This window comes from Nicotiana sylvestris, chromosome 6, assembly GCF_000393655.2.
Source record: "Nicotiana sylvestris chromosome 6, ASM39365v2, whole genome shotgun sequence".
NCBI classification, from domain to species: Eukaryota; Viridiplantae; Streptophyta; class Magnoliopsida; order Solanales; family Solanaceae; genus Nicotiana; species Nicotiana sylvestris.
Window position 1 is genome coordinate 123,176,752 of NC_091062.1, and position 23,164 is coordinate 123,199,915.

At 38.9% G+C, this 23,164-nt stretch overlaps 1 non-coding gene across 1 annotated transcript; it reads left to right on the forward strand.

The window, feature by feature from the left end:
• Nucleotides 1-20,793: 20,793 nt before the first annotated feature.
• LOC138872238 (small nucleolar RNA R71) lies at nucleotides 20,794-20,900 on the forward strand. Its single transcript, XR_011400706.1, has one exon. It is a non-coding gene; the product is annotated as a small nucleolar RNA R71 (small nucleolar RNA).
• Nucleotides 20,901-23,164: the final 2,264 nt, after the last annotated feature.

A 23,164-nucleotide genomic window follows, 5' to 3' on the forward strand; every position in this document is an offset into this window, starting at 1 on the left:
AAGAAAACCTAGAAATGGTAATCTTGAATTTTGACCACAAAATTGATAATGAAATTATAAATAAATTATATATTTGAGTTCGTGGTGTTATGGGTAGTAGTCATCTTTGAGAATTTATGAAATCCGAGCAAGTGGGCCAGGGGTTGACTTTTCGAGCGGAGTTGAGAATTATTATAAATTGTTAAATTATGAGTATTGGAGTATATTTTGATTCATTTGCACGTTATTTGACTGGTTTCGGATCGTTTGGCATTGATTTGAGGAGTTAGAGTTGCGTTGGAGCCGGTCATCGAAATGCGGAGCGAGGTAAGTCTCACGTCTAACCTTATGAGGGGGGAGTTTACCTCGTAAGTGTTATACTTGTTATGTGCTACATGTTATGGGAGCTATGCACGTATGAGGTGACAAGTGTGCGTGCATAGGCTAGAATTTCCTAATTATGTCCAGGTAGATTTAGACTCGCGCCATGATGTAATTGTACTAATTTGAGTTATTCTTGCATGTTTAACTTCTTTAATTTACATTTAGCATGCGACTAGACTTGTGTAGAGTATCATACTTGTTGTTTTAGGTACTTGATGAGCTACTTGATTAGCCATGAAAATTGTACTTCCCTTTACAAGTTTTTACTGCGTTGTGAATATTCGTCCGAAGGTTTTCTTGAGATTCTATAACTCACACGTATATTCGTGAGTAGGATCAAGGACCCGTTAAAGTTTCATATTCTAATGGGATCGGGCTGAGCATCTCAGCAGTACTCCTATGGGATTGGGTCGTTCGCCTCGAGAGTAACATATTCTTATAAGATCGGGCCATTCGTCTTGGCAGGATTATGTATCGTAATCTTATGAAATCAGGTCATTCACCTCGACAGGATTATGTATCACACTCTTATGGGATCAGGTCATTCGCCTCGTAGGATGTTGTATCACTCTTATGGGATCGGGTTGCTCGTGTCGGTAATTCTATGAAACACTCTTATGCGATCGGGCCGCTCGCATCGGTAGAATCGTGCGTAATACTTGATAAAAAGTCAGTGTATCCGTGAGTTTTCTGACATGAGACCTGACCGTTTATTTGGTGTTGACCATTATGTATTCAATTTGAGGAAGTTCCTGGTATTTGAGGACTTCGTGTTTACTCCTTAGTTGAGGATTGCATTATGTACTTATATTTGTTCCCACTATTATCGCAACCATGCCTCATACCTATTTAGATTTATTATACTTGATTTATTGGATCACTAGTAAGTGTAGATGTCGACCCCTTGTCACTACTTCTTCGGGGTAAGGCGAGATACTTACTGGGTACGCGTTGATTTACGTACTCATGCTATATTTTTGCATTGATTGTGCAGGTATTGAGACATGTACATTTGCTGGTCATCTTGGCGCATAGGCGTAGCTGTTGAGGGGACTTTATGGTGAGTTGCATCCCATGTTACAATCTGCAGCACATAGAGTCTCCATCATATTCATTAGTTTATCATGTCTATATTACATTCCAGACAGATGTTGGATTAGTGTTGTATTGTTCTAGTAGATGCGCATGTACTTCAGACGCCGGGTTTTGGGGGGGGATGGGGTTTAGTGGATGTTCATAGTCATATTTAATATTATTGTTATCACTTCACTTTATGATTTATTTGTACTCAAAAATTTGGTAAGAAAAAGCACATGTTTCTATTAGTGCTAGATTTAATTCTATTTATTTAATGAAATTATTGATTTTTAAAAATTAAAATGGATAACTAAGAGGAGGTTCATGCATTGGCTTGCCTAGTAGCATCGTTGGGCGCCATCACGACCTATTATGGGATTTGGATCGTGACAAAAATGATATTACACGTCGTATTGGAGGGAGTGGATGAAATGGAGGCAAGCATTTGGTGTCCTATGTGATATGATGGTACCACCAAGACTTAAAGGTAAGTTCTATAGAGTGGTTATTAGACCGATTATGTTTTATAAGACAGAGTGTTGGCTAGTCAAAAACGCACACATTTAGAAGATGAAAGTAGCGAAAATGAAGATGCTTAGATGGATGTGTGGGATACTAACTACTAAGAGATATATGATTAGGAAAGAAGATATGTGGGGCAAGTGAAAGTGGTCTCTATGGTGGACAAAATGAAGGAAGCGAGGCTAAGGTAATTCAGATATGTGAAGAGGAGGGGCACAGATGCCCCTAGTGAGGAGGTACAAGAGGTTGACAGTGATAGGTCTAAGAAGAGGTAAAGGTACACCGAAGAAGAATTGGGAGAGTTGATTAGACAGGATATGACACATCTTCAACTCATTGAAGACATGACCCTAGATAGGAGAGCATGGAGATCGAGGACTTGGATAGAATATTAGTAGGTAGTCAAACGATTTTTCTTTTTCAGTGAGAGCACGTGGTTCTAGTTTAGAGCACCTTACTTGTTCTGTCTTCTCCTTATTAGTATTTATTATTATTATGTTATTATTTTATTCTTCCATTTTATTACTACTATTATTTTCTTTGCTTTGGTTATCTTACTACTTTTGCTACCAATACGTTTTAGTAATTTCATCATAATATCTTTACTTTTGTATTTTCAAAATTTGTTTTGAAAATAGTTTTCTTGAGCCGGCACTCTATTGAAGATAGCCTCTCTACCTCACACAACATAAATATAAGGTCTGCATATATTCTATCCTCTCCAAATCCTACTTATGGAATCACACTGGGTATATTGTTATTGATTCCTTTTGAGAGAATATTCTCTTTCTGCTATATATTAAACTAACCCTATCGCCAATAAGCAAATGTACAAGTCAAGAATGTGTACATTTCTAGCCACACATATATATAATTCTTACACAATTATAGCATATGCTCCAGAGATGGTAAATATATTGTTAATATACTCTATTTGTAATAATTATGGAGAAGGAAAAATAACGTATAAAGAGAAATGTAGAAGAAATAGAATTTAATTCAAAGTATTTCCTTAAGGAACTTAATCCCCTCTTAGTACCCGAGGTTGTGGATTATTTCCTCCCAGGATAGAACGGATTACATAATGGTGTAGCGATACTTCAAACCCCAGTGTTTCAGCGAACACCAGTAGCAAATCACACTTACTGTTGCTTTCTTTGAAGTTAAAACAATGCAGAAAAGAGAAGAAGATTCAGAATTTTCCTAAGAAAAATCTGAGGGAATGGTCTGCTATTTATAGCCAACATGTTGAGTTTAAACGAAGAGGTGCAACTCTTCAGAATGCATGTTATGACTGTTCACGTAAAGCCATTACCTAAATGGCTATTTACGCAAAATAAAATGGGAAATCAAAACGCGGAGGAAAATTAATTTACTGTTACAAAAATGGCTAATTTGGATCAAAATAATACTACGTTGATCTTAATATTAATAAATAAATTTGATCCAAAAAATTAATCAATCGATTGATCATTTGACCAATACAAATTCGAAGTTGAGCCGAGCGAGCGACGATGACGACATCGCGAGGCTTACCTTCTTCTTAACTCTTTAAGAGCTAGAAGAAGAGCAATTGTATATATACCCATCTAAAGTCTTTTCCTCCTCCAATATTGGACAATGTCCCTTTGTCAATGAGGGAAAATCAAAATTTTATTTTTTCCTCCATTTCCTATTCACCCTCTTTTAAGCTAAACTAAGCTTAAAATCCAACAATCCCCCACATGAATGGGGAATGGCTATATAACAATAATATGCATGGAAACCTGTGTGATTCGCAAGCAAACTTAATCGCATATGGATAAGTAGGTTTCCCTTTGAACTTTCTGTAGTGAACTAATATCAGATATACTCGGTCAATCGGTAGATTTAATATCTTTAAACCGTCAAACTTTGGTGTATACCTAGACAATCATAAGTCACACAATCAACCTTTAACCGTTTTGGTTCTTATTGTTGTGTTTGTTTCAGCCACGAACACCGCCTGGTTTCATAAGTGCGTAGAGAACTGGCCTTACAAATTTCTCCTTGAAGCGGCTAACACTTCACACTTACATAGGTGATTCCTAAGCGTGACATCCCGTATATACACTATTTGATATACCCCGTATCAAATTTAGAAACCATTAAAAAGCCTTAATGCTTTATCCTTGGTACTGAACATTGTCTCATCATGAGAATGGACCAAATTTTAGTTGACAATGTTGAACCATCATTAATGACTTTGTTTGATCTCCTTGAACCTAGATTTTGGGATCTCCAATATTCTAGGTAGAGTTACCGCCACAATGACTTGTCCTCGACCATAGTCCCATTTTCCTCGATGATTTCTCAACTACCTCTCTAGTTAGGCCTTTCGTAAGTGGATCCGACACATTATCGCTTGAATTTACGTAGTCATTCGTGATAATTCCTCTAAAGACTAAGTTCCTAACGGTTTTATGTTTTCGTCGTATATGACGAGATTTACCGTTATACATAACGCTCCTAGCCCTTCCAATTTTCGTTTGACTATCACAATGTATACATATTGGAGCCAACGGTTTGGGCCAAAATGGAATATCTTCCAAGAAATTTTGGAGTCATTCAGATTCTTCACCGGCTTTATCTAAGGCTATGAACTCAACATCCATTTTAGATCGGGAAATACAAGTTTGTTTGGACGACTTCCAAGATACCACTCCTCCACCAATAATGAATACATATCCACTTGTGGATTTTGGATCAGTTGAATCGGTGATCCAATTTGAATCACAGTATCCCTCAATCACCGCAAGATACTTACTGTAGTGCAAAGCAAAGTCCTAGGTATGTTCTAAATATCCCAAAACTCATTTCATTACCATGAATGATATTAATCTGGATTAATCGTGTATCGACTCAATTTACTGATAGCACAAGCTATATCTGGTCGTGTACAATTCATGATATACATTAAACATTCCAACATACGAGCATAATCCAATTGTAATATGCTTTTGCCTTTGTTCTTTGCTAGTGCAAGATTCACGTTAATTGGAGTCTTTGCAACTTTAAAATCTAATTGCTTGAATTTTTCAAGTACTGTTTTAATATAATGAGATTGTGAAAATGCCAGACCTTGAGGAGTCTTATGGATCTTAATATCTGGAATTAAATCGGCAACTCCCAGGTCCTTCATATCAAACTTGCTAGTTAGCATACGCTTAGTCGCATTTATGTTGGCAATATCATTACTCATTATCAGCATATCATCCACATATAAGAAAATAATGACTATGTGATTTGGAACATTTTTAATGTATACATATTTATCACATTCATTTATCTTAAAACCATTTGACAACATTGTTTGGTCAAATTTCACATGCCATTATTTTGGTGCTTTTTTTAGTCCTTAAAAGGACTTAACAAGTTTACATACCTTCTTTTCTTTACCTGGAACCACAAACCCTTCAGGTTGTTCCATGTAAATTTCTTCATCCAAATCTCCATTTAAGGTCATCTTAACATTCATTTGATAAATTTCAAGGCCATAAACTGCAGGTAGTGATACTAACGTTCGTATGCACACAATTCTTGTAACTGGAGAGTATGTATCAAAATAGTCAAAACCTTCTCATTATGTATACCCTTTGACTACAAGTCTTGCCTTATATTTATCTATTGTACCATCATCTTTCATTTTCCTCTTAAAAATCCATTTAGAACCCAACGATTTATTTCCAGGAGGAAGATCAACCAATTCCTATGTATGTTTGTTCAATATGGATTGTATTTCACTATTGACTGTCTCTTTTCAAAATAATGATTTCGAAGAAGACATAGATTTTTTAAATGTTCGAGGCTCATTTTTCAATAAGAAAGTTACAAAATCTGGTCCAAACGAAGTAGACGTTGTTTGACATTTACTACGTCTTGAATCCTCCTGATTATACGTACTTTCTTTTGTTTCTTCCTGAGGTCGTTTAGATTCTTTACCAATCGACTCACATTCCTTTTTATACGGATATATATTTTCGAAGAACTCAGCATTACCTAATTCTATAATCGCATTATTATAAATGTTGGGATTATCTAATTTATGCACCAGAAATCGATGTACTTTACTATTGGTCGCATATCTTATGAAAACACATTCAATGGATTTCGGTCCTATCTTTACCCTTTTGGGTTTAGGAACTTGCACTTTTGCCAAATACCCCCACACTTTAAAATAATTCAAGTTGGACTTCCTTCCTTTCCATTTTTCATATGGAATTGATTGCGTTTTGCTATGGGGTACTCGATTTAATATTCGGTTAGCCATAAGAATGTCTTCCCCCCTCTCCCCCACAAGTTCTGTGGCAAACCAGAACTTATAAACAAAGCATTCATCATTTCCTTTAATGATCGATTCTTTCTTTTCACAATCCCATTGGATTGGGGCATGTAAGGGGTCGTTGTTTGATGAATAATTCCATATTCTAAACATATTTTTTCAAAAAGAGATTTATATTCACATCCCCTATCACTTCTTATCATTTTTATTTTCTTGTTAAGTTGTGTTTCAAGAAATGTGCCACCGAAACTCAAAGGTAAGTTCTATAAAGCGGTGATTAGATCAACCATATTGTATGGGCCTGAGTGTTGGCCGGTCAAGAATTCACATATCTAGAAGATGAAAGTAGTAGATATGAGGATGTTGAGATGGATGTGTGGGCACACTAGGCTGGATAAGATTAGGAATGAAGATATTCGGGAGAGGGTGGGCGTGGCTTCGGTGGATAACAAGATGCGGGAAGCGCGACTTAGATAGTTCGGACATGTGCAGAGGATAAGCCTAGATGCCTCGGTTAGGAGGTGTGAGAGGTTGGCTTTGGCAGGTACGAGAAGAGGTAGAGGGTGGCCTAAGAAGTATTGGGGCGAGGTGATCAGACAGGACATGGCACGACTCAAGATTTTCGAGGACATGGCTCTTGATGGGGAGGTGTGCAGGTTGAGCATTAGGGTTGTAGGTTAAAGGGTAGTCGAGCGGTTTTCCTCTTTGTCCCGGTTTCCCTCTTTGTATTGACGAGTATGATAGTGTATTGTCAAGCACTGCTAGCAATTTATGTTGTGCTTCACACTTTTGCATAATATTTGTGTTACTGCTTTTTCATTTATTTGTTGTCTCTCACGTTGTTGATATTATCTTTCGGGTTTTGTTGTCACAGTGCTATTATCTCTGAGCCAAGCGTCTCCCGGAAACAGTCTCTCTACCTCCTCTGGAGTAGGGGTAAGGTCAACATACACTCTACCCTCCCCAGACCCCATTGGTGGGATTTTATTGGGTTGTTGTTATTGTTAAGTTGCGTTTCAACTTCATTTTTTTATTGCTTTATCTTTACTATTAAGTAAGTAAATATAGCAATATCGAGTACTGTAGTCAATAAATGTTATGAAATACTTCTTTTCACCGCGAGATGGTATTGACTTCATGTCGCAAATATCTGTATGAATTAAATCTGAAGGATTTGAATTCCTTTTAACTGACTTATAAGGATGTTTAACATACTTAGATTCCACACATATTTGACATTTTGATTTGTCGCATTCAAACTTGCAATACTTCCAAATTAATCATTTTTCACATGGTTTTATAATTGACATATCCCAAACGTATATGCCATAATCATTTGACTCAAGTAAATAAAGCTAAAATTTTAGTATTCTCAACGACTATTATATTCAGTTTGAAAAGGCCTTCAGTGAGGTAACCTTTTCCTACAAACATCTCACTCTTATTTATTACAGCCTTATCAGATACAAAAATACACTTAAATCTGTTCTTAATGAGAAGTGCAGTAGAGACTAAGTTCTTCCTAATCTCATGAACATGAAGGATGTTGTTCAGAGTCACCACCTTTAGAAGTCATTTTCAGAAATATCTTGCCACATCCTTCAATTTTGGTCGTTGTAGAATTTCCCATAGAAAGAGTCTCTTTGGGTCCAACGGGAGCATATGTAGCAAACGCTTTTCTAACAACACAAACATGACGAGTGGCTCCAGAATCAATCCACCATTTCTTAGGATTTCCCACCAGGTTGCATTCAGAAAGCATAGCACGTAAGTCATTAATATTTTTGTGCTTTTCAATCATGTTTGCTTGACCTTTCTTCTTGTCTTTCCTTGGAGCACGATAATCTGTAGATTTGTGTCCAGATTTCCCACAGTTGTAGAAATTTCCTTTGAACCGCTTCTTGCTTGGGTTGCTTTTTGGTCCAGAAGCCTTCTTCCTCTTTTTATTATTTTGAGGAGCATCCTCATGGGAAAGCCCGGGGATGAATCGGCTGTGGGAGGTTCCTTGGACTGAGCCAATGGCGGGACAAAGGTAGGGTTGGCGGGGTAAAGTGGTGGTGGGTGTCCTTTTACCCATGCTTGGTACATCTCGTCCATCTGTTATTTCAGCTTATACATCTCTTCTTTCAAATTAACATCTGACTCTTCCCCCTCTCTCGAAGGATCGATAACACTCGCATCTGCCAGAATGCCAAACAAACTAACCACCTGTGTGGTACTGATGAAAACAACAAACTTGTTAGCAATCAGGGTTTAATAGATAGGCAGCCGCACATTTGGGGAATGTAATGAACCTAAGCAGTTAACCGTTTCTATTATGCATTTGATCGGTTGCTTGCATCATCCTAGCTTTCCCTTATTTCCATTTGCAAATTCTCTTTTACTATTTCTTTTTTTTCTGCCTTTCTTTGCTTGATTTCTCGTTGTTCTTTATTCTCTCACTTCTCTCTCTCGTTTTGCCATTGTTTCCTTCTTCTTTTTTCTTTGGTTTATGATCGAATCCTATGGAGATTGCCTACGTATCATGACCCGCGTGAATCAGATCTTTGCGTAGTTCTGGGGGATAAGTGTAAAAATAAATAATAAAAACATTTTGGGACTTTCAAATTTTCCATAAAAATAAAACGCTTTGATTACAACGACTCCTCTTAACCATAAAAACTAACAGACTCGAAATAGGAAACTAACAGACTCCAATAGAAAGATGAAAATACAGACTCGAAAACAGACTAACAGACTCCAATAGAAAGAAAATACAGACTCGAGTAAAATCACGAATACACCAATGCCTCAAATGATCCTAGGGCCCGTGGGACATCATTCGGTCTCGCCATGGGCCTATGTGCGAGATCCCCTTGAAGCCGCTCCAAATCACTCATTATCTGGCGGACAAATGTCATCATTGCAGCAAAGAAAGTGGTACAAGTCATGTCCTCACATGCTTGGCATTTCACGACAATGTAGTTGGCAATGGCTCTAACCCTCTCTCGGATTCTACCTTTTTCCTGAGGAAGATGCCCGACCTACTGATTTCGGGCTTCTAACACCTGAGTGTCGTGATGATTTTGATTTTGTAATTGTTGCATTTCTTCCTCTATATAAGCCATCAAAGCATAACAATGTTCCTTATCAACTTTAAAGTCCTTAGCCTGCTTGACTGCCTCATTCTCAAGGGTAGTTACTTTTCTCTTCAGATTGGTGATTGTCCCTTCATATTTTCTTTTCATTTGTTGTACAAACTGTGCCCGCCCTTCTGCATTCTTTGCCAATTGGGCCCGGACTTTCGCTAGACTGGCCTCAGACTTTTCTAGGTCATCTTGACACTCAAGTGCTTTCTTTCTCAAACTGCTTATAAGCCTTTCATCCGCTCGGCTTCTTTCTGAATTTCTAGCAGCTATTCTCATTTTTTGGATTTGAGCTTTGAGGGCTTCATTTTCGTGAGTCAGCTTTTTCTTTTCCCCTTCATCTGTGGCCGCCTGAATACTGTTTCCAAACTTGAGGTCCTTGATTTGTCCTTCTCACTTACTTATTTTAGCTCTGTAGCTTTCTTCTTTTGCTAACTAGCCCCACCGTTCTTGCGAGTCATTAGTGAATTGTTGAACATGAGCTCTCTTAGCAGGTCTCTCAGGAATCTGAAACCTTTTGCCGAACCAAATAACATACTTGGGGTCTACCTCACCTCTAGCTAAATCCCGGACCATGGTCTTAGGTTCAAGAAATCTACATTCATTCTGCAACTGGCAAACTCTTCCTTCCGGAAATGCGGCCTTTGGTCCCAATTCAACGACATGGATACTCAAATCATCGTCAAGGGAATGGTTTGAAATCTGCCTTGTTGGCGCAAAACCTTGTGAGGAGCATACAGTTAGATGCTCCGGATGCCCATCAGGAAAAGATAACACACTTCGGCTGACATGTATACTACTTTGGTGACAAGAAGCCATCCGAACGCCCACTCAATCTTATCGGTAGTGAAAGAACTTAAGAGTGCAAACCAAGCCTCAATACCCTCTGGAAATGCAATACCCACCACTCGGCTTTCAAATCCTTCGATGCAATTCAAATCGGACATACCATGGTTCATATACCCGACACGGTGGTAGAGATGTTCCTGTATCCACAATTGTAGTAGTAAGTTGCAGCCTTGGAAGAATTTCCCCCTTCTCGGCAAATGGTCAAAGCTCGGTAAATCTCAGATAAGATTAGGGGAACCAAAGTGCCATTAGCTTTCTTGATTGCAACATCAACCATTCTCACGAGGCCCAATTCTATGTTGCCGTCTCCTCATGGACAGATTACAAAACCTCGCCTTGCCTCCCACTTATCTTTATTTCCGGTATGAGTCAAACAGATGTTTGGTCTTCAAATACTTGGGGTTTACCATAGCGTTGGTACAAGAATTGGAAAGTGCAATACCTTTCAGACAAACTCCCATCCTGAACGTCCCGGCTAATACTCAACATGTCGAGAAATTTGTGTGGAGATACCGGTCTTGGTGACACAGGGTAAAGACTTCTAAGGTTTCCACTGAGGCCGGCGTAACCCGCATTTTCCTCTAGCGTGGGTGTGATCTCAAAGTTAGAAAAGCAGAACACATTACGAGTCGGATCCTAAAAAGGTATTAAGGCTTCAATCACGTCCAATCTTGGCTTGGTGTTCAAACGTCCGATAAGGCCACCCAAAACCTTGACCACAGTTCCTTTACTGCCTTTCCCTAAATCGTTCCACCACATGTGGAGCTGTAAGGGGATCTCTTTAAGAGCTACGAAGGGTTCATTTTCATTTGTGCTCATCCTGCACATTTATTAGGGTGATTTTAATTAAGAGATAAATTATGACTCATTTTGACTCAAGAAAAAGTTATCACTATTTTTTCAAAAAATTTCATAAAATATCTGGCTTTGCCAATACGGCCTTTCAGCAATTCGAGGAAGAAGATTTTAAGGTTGTGTTTCCTAACCGGCCAAAACTTTGAAACATGACCAACGACGGTTGTTCTTGCAAAAACAGCCTTCCGGCACCCTTTTGGGGACATTCGTCTATTTTTGACAAGAATGGCATCACCTTACATCATTTACAATAAAATGAATTTTTTGTTCTTTTGGGGTTATTTTTATAAAAAGGAAGTTGGACCCGATGGGGGTTGCCTACGTATCCCACATCCGGTGAGAATCAAACTGGGGTAGTTCAGGCAGATTTGACGGAAAAAAAAACTAAAAACCTACTATTTTTTAAAAAAAAACAAAAAATGTTTTTCAGAATTTTGCAAAGTTTCAGCATATTTTTGGACACTGATTTTTCAAAAACGGGTAATTATCTCTCTTAGCCCTCACACTGACTTTTCTTCTCCAACTCTCCTCTAATTATTTATAAGCCAATCAACATGCAAATCCGAAGCAAATAAATGCACAAGTAGCAAGTAGGATGCATCAGGATGGTTTTTTCATTTTGGGTACACCTGTCCTAGACAGACTCAACCCCTATGTTGAGTCTCCAAAGTAAAATGCACGTGATACAAACAAATGTTCCTACTAGGGATCCGACATGAGGTTTTGTTATACTAGGTTTAAAACCTAGGCTTATTGTTCTAGACCTAGCTTACCCGAGCGGACAGCTCGAGCTGGAGGGGGGCCAGCGTACCTGGAATACAGAAGCTTCACCGGTTTTGCAACTTGTCCGAACCTCATTCTAAAATTGGATAAGACTCTAGATAGAAGAGAAGCCACATGAAGTTCACCCTTCTCAAATGATTTAGAAGACTCAGAGAGAAGAAGGGTTTCGTAGCAGTATATATACAGTTCACGGAATATCAAAGCGGTAAAAGCAACATTTAGCACATTAGGTCAAAACATGTGAATAAAAACAGATAATAAATAAAGCCAAATATAACAATTCATCTAAGCTCGAATTCTGAACCCTGAACCAGAGATTCTGGGTTCGATCCCCAGCAAAGTCGCCAGAGCTGTCACACCTCCTTTTTCCTACCCTCTGGAAGGGTATATGGGAGTTTTTTCCAACTTAAAGTGACAATCGAAACGTGATTATTTTTTAAGTTCAGAGTCACCACTTGGGATAATTTATGGTGTCCCAAGTCACCAATTTAAATCCCGAATCGAGGAAATATTGACTATGTTTTACAGTCCGCGAACACAGAAATCCGGGTAAGGAATTCTGTTAACCCGGGAGAAGGTGTTAGGAATTCCCGAGTTTCGTGGTTCTAGCATGGTCGCTCAACTGTTATAATTGGCCTATTATCTGATTTTAATACATGTTTTAGCCTATGATATATTTTAGCTTATTAACCGCTTTTAATTAATTTTAGGAAGATTCAACGTTATCTAAAACATGTCTTGAACCACGCCACATGAAATGCACCCGCGGTCCACGAAACATTTTATTTAACATTGTTGAGATTTGGATTTGGTTCACATGAAATGCACACCCGAGTTTAAGGAAATTAATTTAAATTGCGCGCCTAAAGCAACTACGCATTTTCAAGTTTGCGAGGGCCATGGAAAATTTACTAAATGGTACAACTCGATTTCTAAGGATTAAAAAATATTAACTAAATGAGGGCCATAACTATTTGTGTTGTTAAATATGGCACACTTCAAATAATTTGGAGAGCACTACTTAGTAAGGGACACATTAAATCCAACCCGAATTGAGGTTCAACTTACTTCGGCTAGTCGTTAATCCAATTACAAGGAAGTCAACTATTAATTCTTATGAGGCCTTTTGGGCCAAAGGGACAGAATCCGCAAGCATCCTATTTTTTAAAAGATTAGGCCCAAAGAGCAGCCCCAAATTCAAGAAACGTGTTGGAAGCCTCATGGGCTTATACGGGTGGACATGAACCCCCAGCAAAGAAACACTGAACATTTAAAGCACAATTCATTAAAATACCAACTAAATTGGTTTAAAGCCATTTTTCTAGATTTCAATGATTTATAAAGTGAACTAAATTCCCCAATAAAACTTCTGTTCCCGAATCCCAATCCACTAATTAAAATGGCAACAAGGACACATCAATGATAACTTTTTCATTTAAAAAAAAATCAACTATACCCAAACTGTTTACTTGAGTTCATGTCCCTTATACTACCAATCGAAACAAACAATCATGAAATAAATTACAAAACTCATGCATTTTGTGCCTTTGTATAGAGAGACTTTACTGAAAGCAATTAAGAGCAAATGAACTAAAAAAATGGCTGAAACTTGTCAGCACTCCAAACAAATCTCATGCGAGCATGAATTGACTCATCTAACAATTAGCAAGCGCATGTGAGAGTCAAAGCCATACTGAGGCCATAAGTGATCACCTCTCACACAAAATAACTTCACCTACTATCCAACAGTGACACATTAAGGCTGCAAATGCTACAATATGAAACTCAACTAGTAAACCATTTATCAAACCATACTAACACAAGATCTACTCTATCAAACTACAACTCAAGAACCATATATATGCTAGGCATTATTCTGTAAACATGTTGGATCCAAGTTTCATACACTCTACAGTAATAACCTTGCAACCCCTTTTCATTTTCCATCAAACATATCTTATGAATAAACCTTACGACTAACAGATTGAGACTTCAAATGGATTTCCAAAAGCAACACAAACACTTCTATAGATCTGGACAAAAAATGTCATTGCAAAACTGGCCTCATACTACAACACGTCTAACAGTCCACACATACAATAGATTTCAATCATTATTACAAGCCAACATTCTGAATTTAAACTCTTATTCCAACTTACCAACATAAACTTAAGCTACTAACATGAATAAACAAACAAACACATGCAGGAAAACTAAATGACAACAGAACTGAGGGAATTTAATAACATAAGATGGTAGAATCTAGCAGTAATTACATCAAGAACTAGTGTTTTCCATTTAAATTCCAACTCAGGCTCACAGATCTTTAGACAAACTTAATCAGACTTCAGTTCCATCATAGTTTCAAAGGACTACCTAGAAATGAGAAAAGAAATAGAGCAAGTGAAGAATCAGTGGACAACAATAACAGCAGAAAAAGGCCCAGATTAAGGAAATAACCAGCAAAACAACTTAAAACTAGTCGGAAGAACAATAGAAAATCACTGAATCAACACCCGACTTCAAACCAATCTCAAACCATCTTTCAACCCAGAAATACAACCAAAGAAAGTTCAATAGTTGTAGCTAATCTGAAGGAGATAAACAAGCAGAATTGTGGTGATTTTCAGCCTAGAAATGCAGAGAAATCAGTGTGCTTTCCAAAGTTTTTTAGCCATCTTAGTTTTTGCAGGATTTTTTCTAAAAATTTCTCCCTTGAGCTGGAAGGAAAGGATGCCTTTATAGGCAAGGTTTTAGGGAAGCCTAAAGAAATCAGATTTTGCAATTAGACCCTTTTGGAATTTTGGTTTTTGCTTAGAAATCCATAGGTTAAAGAACAGATTTTCAGCCCAGTCCCCAACCCAGCTTCCTAGAAGCTTCCTCAGTCTGTTACATAAGATTCCCCTAGCCTAAATTCCTAGACTACCCTTTTATGACCCTTGTTATTACCCCTGGGCCAGGTAGAGTATGTGTCAAATTGACCCAATTCAGAGTGTTAATGGGTTTGTTAAAAAAACCAATTCAACTCTCTTTTGGGCTCTTTGATTTCCCAATTCAAATCAAGATTGAAAGCTCAAAAACTTCTTGAATATTCAATTACATAGTCTCAAAACTCAAAAAATTCAGGCCCAAACAGAAGCAAAATCTAATACGTCTAAACTTAGCACCATAACATAAACAATAACAACCTAAAACTAACATGCAGATATAGACGGTGTGAAGAAATGAAAAAATAGGAAATAAAAATCAGAAAACTAAAAGAAAGAGTAGAATAAGATGAGAAGAGAACAAAGAAACAGAAATTAAATAACAAAAGGTAAAGAAGAGAAAAATACGTAAAGACAAACTCGGACCAGTAAGAAACGAAGATCGAATCTTCAAAACCTTCTAATTTTCGGCCCAATTCGACCTTAATAGTGTGTTCTTACCAAGAACACACGAATAAAGTCGGAATAGGCCTAAATCTTCAGGAAAACTCAAATCAGGGACTTTGGGGGTTTTAGGGTTCAGATCATTGATCCAATATTCGAGAGGTTCAAGTCTGCTTCGAAGGAAGATAATTGTGGATTTGGTATGAGGGGGTCATGGGAATTGTAGGGTGTTAGTTTGGGTCTGTTTGGGATCGGCACCGCCGGCTGGGAGCGGTGGAAAAGGGGATGGCTTCTAGGGTTTTGTTTCAGTCGTCTTTGAGGATGGTGAGTTTGAGAGATGAGACCGGGGGGGTTAGGGGTTCGGACATTTAAATACTAATATTGAGTCAGTTCCGGACCGTTTGATCTACTGAGATCAATGGTCCAGATCAAAGTGAATTAAACGGTGTCGTTTCAATCAAAGAAAGGGGGGGTTAGATCGGGTAAAGGGCGGGTTTGGGCTCAGTTAAACGGGTATGGGGGAGATTTTATTTGGGCTGGGGGGAAATTAAATAGATCTAGCCCAATTCAGACTCTTTTCTCTCTTACTTCAATTTTTTTTTCTATTTTCAAATTCTTTTTCAATTTCTTAAAAATAAAAATAAAACCTAAACTAATTCCTAAATCAAATTAATCCTGCCACATTGAATTAATTAGCTTTAACTAATAGTTACCACAATTAATTAAAAACCGAATTAAAGGAAAAACTACCAAAATTCAAAACTAAAATTAAAAAGTGTAAAAATAAGTTTTTTTGTGATTTTTCCATTTCTTATAAAACAACTAATTTGTTAATTAATCTAAAAAATGTAAAATTAAATCCTAAATGCAACATGCAACATATTTTTGTATTTTCATGAATTAAGCAAAATTAACATGCGCAGACAAATGCAAGCAAATAACGAAAAATGCTACAAAAATCTACGAAATTGCAAATAATAGGAAAAATTTATTTTTCTTGAATTTATGGGAGTAATTCACATAAGGCAAAAATAACGTGCTCACACCCACCAAGCTTTATGTTCAAGTTCCACTGGCAAGTGGCATGCCTTCCCGAACACCAACTTATATGGTGACATACCAATTGGTGTTTTAAAAGCAGTTCTATAAGCCCAGAGTGCATCATCTAGCTTTTTCACCCAATCAGTTCTTGTAGTGTTTACAGTCTTGGTCAATACACTCTTTATTTCTCTATTAGACACTTCCACCTGTCCACTGGTCTGCGGGTGATAAGGGGTATCCACCTTGTGGCATACATCATACTTTTCTAGCTACTTTTTGAAGGCTCTATTACAGAAGTGGGTGCCTCCGTCACTGATAATCACTCTCGGGGACCCAAAACGGGTGAATATGTTCTTCTTCAAAAATTCCACCACCACTCTTGCATCATTAGTAGGCAACGCTGCAGCTTCTACCTATTTGGACATGTAATCCACAGCAACAAGTATGTACTTATTGCCAAAGGAGCTGACGAAGGGTCCCATGAAGTCAATTCCCCAGACATCAAACACTTCCACCTCTTGAATCGGGTTCATGGGCATCTCATGGCGATGGGAAATATTCCCTATTCGCTGACATTCATTGCAGCCCTTCATCCATTGGTGCGTATCTTTAAACACTGTTGGCCAAAAGAAACCGGCCTCTAGCACTTTCGTAGCTGTCCTGACTCCTCCAAAATGCCCTCCATACACTGATGCATGACATGCCTACAAAATAGAAGATTGTTCTATCTCGGGGACGCACCTTTAGATCATATTGTCAACACATATTCGAAATAGGTAAGGTTCATCCCAATAATACATGCGACAGTCACGATAAAACTTTTTCTTTTGAATAGAGGAAATGTCATAGGGAACTATACCGCTGGCCAGGTAATTTGCAAAGTCTGCATACCATGTACTTCCTCAAGACTAGTAGCGAGAAACTGCTCATCTGGAAAGGTTTCCAGAATGTCCTCAACCGCAACTGAGTTTTCAGCTCCCTCAAGTCATGATAGATGGTCAACAACTTTGTTTTTTGTGCCCTCACGATCACGAATTTCGAGGTTGAATTCTTGCAGTAGCAGTACCCAACGAATCAGGTGCGACTTAGACTCCTTCTTCTCAATCAAGTACCTGAGAGCTGCATGATCAGTGTATACAATTACCTTAGAACCAATCAGGTACGATCTGACTTTGTCGAAAGCAAACACCACAGCCAACATCTCCTTCTCAGTGATAGTGTAGTTCAACTGGGCTCTACTCATCGTTCGACTAGCATAGTAGATTGGATGCATTATCTTGTCTTTCCGCTGTCCCAGCACTGCTCCCACTGCATAGTCACTGGCATCACACATGAGTTCGAATAGTTGCTCCCAGTCGGGGGCAACAATGATGGGTGCTGTGACTAGCCTCTTTTTCAACTCCTCGAATGCTACCCGGCAATCATCAGAAAACAAGAAAGGGTGATGTTTTTCTAATAACTTACAGAGAGGGTTGGCAATTTTTGATAAGTCTCTTATGAATCTCAAGTAGAAACCAGCATGCCCGAGGAAGCTCCTGATTGCCTTGACTGAAGTTGGAGGTGGCAACTTTGCTATCACGTCAACTTTAGTACGATCCACCTCAATTCCTTTACTTGACACCCGATGCCCTAAGACTATGTCCTCTTGTACCATGAAATGGCACTTCTCCCAATTAAGAAACAGGTTAGTCTCAATACACCGTTTCAGTACACGAGTCAGATTTATAAGGCACTCATCAAATGAGTTCTCCACCATTGAGAAATCATCCATGAATACCTCTATTATGTCCTCTACCATGTTAGTGAATATAGCCATCATGCACCTTTGAAATGTGGCGGGTGCATTGCATAGGCCAAATGGCATCCTCCGAAAAGCATAAATCCCATATGGGCAAGTGAAGGAGGTCTTCTCTCTGTCCTCTGGTGCAATGGAGATCTGATTGTACCCTGAGTACCCATCCAGAAAACAGAAGTGTGACCTCCCTTCCAATCTATCTAACATCTGACCAATGAAGGGAAATGGGAAGTGGTCTTTCCGGGTGGCCAAATTTAACTTTCTATAGTCCATGCAAATTCTTCAGCCTGTGACGGTTCTTATTGAAATCAGTTCATTGTTATAGTTTTTGATCACCGTCATGCCAACCTTCTTAGGAACACATTGTACTAGGCTAACCCAACTGCTGTCTGAGATTGGGAAAATGATTCCCGCATCTAACCACTTTATCACTTCTTTCTTCACCACTTCCTTCATGCTTGGGTTCAGCCTTCTTTGGTGTTCCCTGAAAGGTTTGTGTCCCTCTTCCAGCAGAATATTATGCATACAGTAGGCGGGGCTGATCCCCTTAATGTCTGCCATGGTCCACCCAATGGCAGTCTTACACTCTTTGAGTACCTGCAAGAGTTGTTGTGCCTTCACATCTAACAAACTAGATGAGATAATAACAAGTAATGTGGAGTCAGGTCCAAGGAACTCATACCTGAGATAGGCGGGCAGTGGCTTCAATTCCAGCTTTGGTGGTTCTTCGATAGATGGCTTGGCTGGAGGAGTTTCTCTATTTTCTAAATGCAAAGGCTCAAATTTAAGAGTTCTATCCCAGAACCCTCTGCCCTCTAATGCCAACACCCATTCCGCTAGTTCTTCTCTATTCACCTCATCTAGATTCATCAGACATGCAGCAAGAGGGTCTTTAATAGTCAGCATCTCATCATCAGTTTCTACAATTACATCCATGGCATCAATAAGAGAGCGATTGGCGAATTCACTTGGTTGCCTCATAGATTTCTGCACATTGAATGTTATATTTTCATCGTTCAATCTCATCTTGAGCTCCCCGGTCTCACAATCAATGAGAGCTCTCCCAGTGGCCAAGAACGGCCTTCCCAAAATTATGATAATTTCTTTATCCACCTTGCAGTCTAAGATCACAAAATCTACAGGGAACACAAATTTCCCCACCTGGATCAACATATCATCCAGGATACCAGAGGGTCTTTTCACAGTCTTGTCAGCCAGCTGCAACAACATAGAGGTGGGTCTAGCTCTTCCAATCCCTAGCCTCTTATAAATCGCCAGGGGCATAAGATTTATGCTGGCCCCTAGATCACAAAGTGCCTTAGCAAAAGCAAAATTACCAATAGTGCAGGGAATTGTAAAGCTCCCTGGGTCAAATAGCTTCTCTGTAATTGGTTTAGTCACTACTACACTGCATGTCTGAGTAAGAGTCACCGTGGCCAAGTCTTGGAAATCGAATTTTCGGGACATTAAGTCCTTCATCATTTTTGCATACCCAGGCATCTCTTTCAAAGCATCTATCAATGGAATATTTACCTGGATTTATTTCAGCATCTCCAAGAATTTCTTGTATTGCTCCTCTTTTTGGTACTTAACCAGCCTCTAAGGGAATGGTGCAGGAGGTCTCTTCTTCGCAATAATTTGGGACTGCTCTTTATCAGCTGCCACCTCAACTACTTGTTCCTGGCTGTATCAGCTTCTTTCGTAGTCTCAATCTAAATGTTATGTTCTTCTTGGGCAGGCTGGACTGTCACCTCTGTCAGTTTCATTGACTCATTTAGCTCAATAGGCACGGGTATGAGTGTCTCAGCTTGTATGCTTTCTCGATCCCTCTCTTTCTCCATATCTAAATCTTTGCCATTCCATAGACTCACTGCCATCAGCTGCTTCGGGCCTTGATCTTTTGGGTTTATTTGAGTGTCTACAGGTAATGTCCCATGAGGACGATTGTTTAGAGACATCGAAATTTGGCCCATCTGCACTTCAATATTCTTGATATCTGAATCATGTGCATCTACTCTTTCATTAATTTTTGCATTAGACCTAATAACCTGCTGCATCATTGCCTCATGTCTAGCAAACCCATCTTCCTGCTGTCCACCATACTGCTGCTGAGAAGGGTGGTACCCCTGCTATTGATTTTGATTATTATATCCATGTGGCCTTGGGTAAGGTGCCATATTGTTAGGAGGTCTCACACCTCCTATATTCCTATTGTTGAACTGTGGCTGGACTGGCCTATACGGCTGAATTTGCTGGCCCCAATTCTGACCACTCTGTCTCTGTCCTCCATAATTAGACACATAGTTCATGTCTTCAGGGTAGTGATGATGATCTTGTTCTGCATTCCACTGGTTACCAATTGGCTGACTAATGCAAGATGTGCACAAGCCCCCATTGGTAGTATCTACGATGTGTTCCTACTGCTTCTGCCCAGACTCCTCCACCTTTTTGGTGAGGATACTCATCTGTGTCAATAAGGTGGCCATATTTTCAGCCATGGAGTTGGATGGATCTAAGGTCACTGAGTGAACCACTGGAGTGATAGGTGCATTCCTGGTTGTCCATCCCGAATTCTATGTCATCTTGTCAAGCAGACTCTGGCCTTCTCTCCATATTTTGCTCAAAAATGCTCCACCAGCTGAAGCATCAACAATGTTCTTCACACTATCTAACAATCCTATGTAAAACTATTGTCCCAACATCAAATCTAGAATACCATGGTGTGGACATATAACCAGCATCCCCTTGAAACGTTCCCATATTTCATGTAGTGTCTCCATTGGTCTCTGTTTAAAACTCAAAATTGCATCAATTTGTTGAGTAGTCTTGTTGGGTGGGTGGAACTTGTTCGCGAATTGCTTGACTAACTCCTCCCAAGTTGTTATGGAATTTATGGGGAGTGAGTTTAACCAAGTCTGGGCAGCTCCTATCACTAAGAATGGAAACAATAACAGCTTGATTGCTTTCGGAGTTACGTTGGGCTGCCTTTAGGTTGTACAGATTGATAGGAAATTCTTCAAGTGCTGTTGAGGATCTTTGACTTGTGACCCCAAAAATAGTCCCTTGTTTTGCAACAAGTGCAACATGTTATTTGTGATTTGGAATGATTCAGCCTGTATCTGCGGGACTACAATTGTTGTGGCCAGATTTTTAGTTGTGGGCTGTGCCCAGTCATAGAGAGCAGCCTCTGGCACAAGAGGTGCCACTAGCGCTATTGGTACAGCTGGGTCTTCTTCGTGATCTCCCATGTCTATTTCGAATTGTTCAGTTGTTTGTTTTTCCAGTTGGCCCGATTAAGGCCTTGAAAACTCTCTCGGGATCTGATAATGCTTCAAATACTTCACTAGTTCTCGATGAGTTTCTAGGCATGCACATATACAACTAAGTCAACAAACGTTAAAATTTCAATGTAAAGATTGAGTATAGAGAAAACTGATTACACTAAGAATTTTTGTACTTCTTTCAATTGTAATTGATAACACCGTTAATTCCCTGGCAACGGCGCCAAAAATTTGATCACGCCCAACTATTCCTTATAAAAAGAATTAATTGGTCATTGCAAATATAGTCCGGTTTACAAGTCCGGAGTCGAATCCCACAGAGAACTAAGGCTTAGCTACAGTTGTTCACTATCACCAAGAATTCAAGCTTGAAAAATTCCTAATTTATAGATATTAAGATTCTTGTGTTTAACTAACTAACTAACTAACAAATTAAAATAGTAAATTAACAACTATAGATACTAAGGGTTAGAGACAAGATTAAGGAGGTCTAGAGTTATGATTTCCCCAAATGTCGGAATCCTTCCCGCTATGTCTTCTATAATTTTGCCTAAGAATTCTCTACCGATCATGAGCGTTCTGTATATTGTAATTCTCTCCCGAGTAATTACTACATTTTACTAGACATACTCTCCCGAGATATGCTAGCTGGCTTTAATTACAGCTCACTTAGATCGCACCCAAGGTTTCGTTATCCCTAATCCCACCTTTAAACCCTCGGTTATTGATCCCTCATATACTTTGGGAGTGGTGTTGTTCAACAATTACCTGAATACGCACTCTCTCCCGAGTTATGCACACTAAATAGGCACAACTAATTGAGGATCCTATCAATTAACTACAACAAGAACATAGTTGAACAAATAGAGGTTAAACCAGGCAAACTATATTAATATAACAAGAAGTTCACTCTTCAATAGGTTCCATCAAAACCTTAGACTAAAATATTTAGCTACTCACACTATTGTTCAACATAACAATATTCAAATTCATCACAAATCGTAAAAACAAAATGAAAGAAAGGAAGAACTCGATGTTGAATTATCATCCTTGCCTCTTGGCTCTCCTTGCCTTCAACTAAGCTATAAAAACCTTGATAATAATCTCTTGGGCGAGCTAGACCTTCTATAGGTTGAATGGATTTGCCCCCCAACTTCCAATTTTACATCTGAAATTTACTTTCTCGGAACAAGGCTAGCGCGGTCGCGCTAGTGGACGCGCTAGTGACCGCGCATATGCCCTATCATTCTGCCTCGACCATCTGGGCTAGCGCGGTCACGCTAGTGGCCGTGCTAGTCCAGGTCTTTATTTCATCTCTTCTTTTTCTCGTCTTCCCACGTACTCTGCTCCTAGGGGCTTTTCTTGCTTCAATTTAGCTCCAATCATAGCTTTAAGTCCTCATACGTGCTACTCACTCCTACAACGTGTGAAATTCACAATTAGACCCAATTATCATCATTTAACTATATTATCACAGTGAAACATAATCAAGCTGGAGAATAAACAATCGCCATATTACATAAATCTAGCCTATTATGAATCATCTGTCCATCTATAAAAAAAGTCATGGTTCATGTGGATAGACGAAAGGTTGATCATATGCAAAGTTATATATAGTAAACAATTGGGTTCTATTAGTTTGTGCTAAAAGGGGATTGAATGGGGTATTTTTTTTGCTACTTATAAGATTTTAAAGATTCTACAACAGTCTGTTAGGTTTGGAAAGACGTATGTCTGAAGGAGAGGCATATGAGAGATTAGGGACTATTCAATATAACACGTGGCAAAATTAAGGAAGACAG